Source organism: Bidens hawaiensis, unplaced genomic scaffold (assembly GCF_021521415.1).
Source record: "Bidens hawaiensis isolate Kalapana, Puna unplaced genomic scaffold, B.hawaiensis_p1.1 tig00029079_1, whole genome shotgun sequence".
Taxonomy (NCBI): Eukaryota; Viridiplantae; Streptophyta; class Magnoliopsida; order Asterales; family Asteraceae; genus Bidens; species Bidens hawaiensis.
In genome coordinates this window covers 179235-182630 of record NW_027494797.1, presented here as the reverse complement: position 1 = coordinate 182630, position 3396 = coordinate 179235, and positions in this window count along the sequence as shown.

Sequence of the window (3396 nt, the reverse complement as noted above, 5' to 3'; positions counted from 1 at the left end):
TTTCAAACCCGAAAATCCGACCAATTTTAAATTTTCGGTTTTCATGCATATATATTATATATATAAACATGTTAATTAATTTTCTTTTCATTCATCTTATGTGACATACGTCGTTTTTATATAATTGTATTCATTAAATAGACATGTTTATTGTTTCAACGTATTATTGTCATTTTTTTACCATGAATATAACATTTCCTGTGGTTTATGTTATTATCCGTTCGTTACTAGTCTTTTTGTTCAAATAACGAATCTCCGATATTTAATGTCAATATTTAAACGAGTCGCAAACTAGCTGGGTATAATATAAAAATAATCCGTAACATTTTATTACATTTATATGATATCTAAACGTATAAGGTTCAAATGGTAATTTTATTTATGTTTTAAATATAAAATGAAAGATGAGGGGTCTTAAGTGTAAATATGAAATTAAATATATAATAATAATAATAATAATAATAATAATAATAATAACAAAAACATCCCAGCAGCCCCACTCCCTCTCGTTTCAATGTTTTTCCGGCCACCTTCTCCGGCCGCCAAATTCCGGTGTTGGCAAGGACCAAAGCCGCGTTCAATACCTCGTTTAACCCATTAAATGAAATTTGTAAATGGTAAGTTAATATTCCTAAACGTCTAAACTTACCATCATTACAATTTATTATTTTCTAAAACGATTTGATTTTCCTAATTGACTTCTCCTCTAACGCCAAGCAATAATATACTATTAATTTCACCATTAACCACCTAGTTAACACGAATTAATCATCAAACCGTCGGCCTTTCTTTTAAAGATACAATAACGATCAATTAATACAATACGCTCCTAATTCTAGTATAAAAAGATCACGCGGCGTCATATAAACTTGCTGAAACATTAATTTGTACAAACAAACAAACTAAAACCTCGATATCGTTCTTCAAAGTGCGTTCCGGCCATGTCGGCATTCACCATCATTCCGACGTATCTTGTTACAAACCAAACAAAAGAACTCAACCCAAAAGACTAGTCTGATAGGTGAGGGAACCCATTTGGCTTATAAACCCCACATCAGTTGCCCATACAACCGATGTGGGACAAGTCCCATACCTTGCAATGGCTTTAGTCCGTAACAATGCACCCTCCTTAAGGGTCAACGTCCTCGTTAGTCACGGCCACGTTGGTCACGGCCACGTTGGTCACGGCTGGCTTACTCCAGGCCACCAATCCGAGTCCTCGTTGGTCACGGCTGGCTTTCTCCAAGCCACCACTTCGTGGGCCACCACTCTGAGGTTGGCTCTGATACCAATGTTACATACCAAACAGAAGAACTCAACCTAAAAGACTAGTCTGACAGATGAGGGAACTCATTTGGCTTATAAGTCCCACATCAGTTGCCCATACAACCGATGTGGGACAAGTCCCATACCTTGCAATGGTTTCAGTCTGTAACAATGCCCTCCTTACGGGCCAACGTCCTCATTGGTCACGACTACGTTGGTCACAGCTGGCTCACTCCAGGCTACCACTCCGTGGGCCACCACTCCGAGTTGTCGTTGGTCATGGCCACGTTGGTCACGGCTGGCTTATTCCAGGCCACCACTCCGTGGGCCACCACTCCAAGGTTGGCTCTGATACCAATGTTACAAACCAAACAGAAGAACTCAACCCAAAAGACTAGTCTGATAGGTGATGGAACCCATTTGGCTTATAAGCTCCACATCAGTTTCCCATACAACCGATGTGGGACAAGTCTCATACCTTGTAATGGTTTCAGTCCGTAACATATCTACAAGTAATTAAAACATGGTTTCGAATTCTTTTAATCCTATTAACAAAACCCCTAACAAAGATTGGGCAAACATGGAACGGATCAAAGGAATTGAAATCCTATGGTTTAAGTGAAGAAGATGAACATGAAGCTTAATTAATTTAAATGGTTTTCTGTTTCTGATCTATTAACAATAAACAGTCTGGCCTACTGGTTAGTTCATGAGAATGTGGGCAGAAGGACCTGGGTTCAAATCCGGGTCAGACCGTTTTTGTTTTTTTATTTTCTTTATAAACATTTTTCTATTATATATTAAAACAAATAAAATTTATAAAAATTATATAAATCAAATAAAGTTATATTAAGTTAAATAAAATTAGTTATAATATATATTTATCATTTTGTCACCTCAAAACCAATCTTTCAAACTCGACAAATTCGTTTTAAACTCATTTAAATTATATATATTATGTTTCATTCGTTAGACGATATAATTCGTTAAAACTTTCGTTTTCAAAATAAAATATATCGTTAAACACCAATATTTCCATAACTTTTATAATATCCGAAACATTAGTCTTGTAAGTTAAATAATATTAAATTAATAAATTGTTAATAATCCGCTATAATATTATAATATCAACTGCCTTAAAATAATAAAAGATACAATAAAATAATGGATAATCCCTAAAACTAAGTTGTTCTAACTTTTATAATCCCGTTAGTTGGTCTTTAGTTATTATATTTTGTTTATTTATAGTTTGTGAGGTTCGAATGTTCATTTTCTTTAACGTGCTTTCGTTTGTCATTTCAAGTTTATCTTTACTCTCAAAGGTGAGTTTCTCACACCTTTTTACCCTTTTTAAATATTTTGGGGGTAGCATATATATCCTGTCAACGATTCAATTTCTTTTATTTATTATTTACAAACTACAATTCGTTACATGGACTTGTGTGTTTACTTGTTACTTGCTCAAATATTACGTGCATCGATTTCTTCGATACCATTGTTTCTAGTGGAAAAGGGACTCCGATCTGAGTACGTTGGTGCACAATCCCAACTGGAAAAGACCTTCATTTATTCTTTACACTCAGGACCTTTGATTCTAGTGTAAAGAACCCATAGTGCTTTTACACTTGTTCATGGAATTGTAGATTTTTATGTACTTATATCAAACTGTGTGAACTCACCAACTATTCAATTAGTTGATTTATTTTATATGTATGCTACAGGTACACTTATTAGATGATGAAATGGCGAAGACATTAGAACTTAGGTTATTTTAATAAATGAACAAGTTGTTAAATGGTTTTTGTATTTTTTCTTGTATTTCTTGTTACAGATTTATGTACTTGACGTTTAAATTAATTAATGATAATATTGCCACTTAATAGTGTCACATGTGTTATGAGCAATCTGTACGTCACACTCAGGCGTTTTCGTTTTAGCAAGGGTGTTACATGGGGGTTCCATTGATTTTTGGGTAATTCTAGGGGAGGTAATGGGTAGGGTAGTGGGTGAGGAAGTGAAGGTAGATGACCAAAATTTTGTGCTTCTAAGTGTCGAGGTAAAGGTTGAGCTAAAAGGTGAGGAAATGGGTTAGGTTATCCTAAATGGTGAAAGAGGTATTTGTTGGATAGG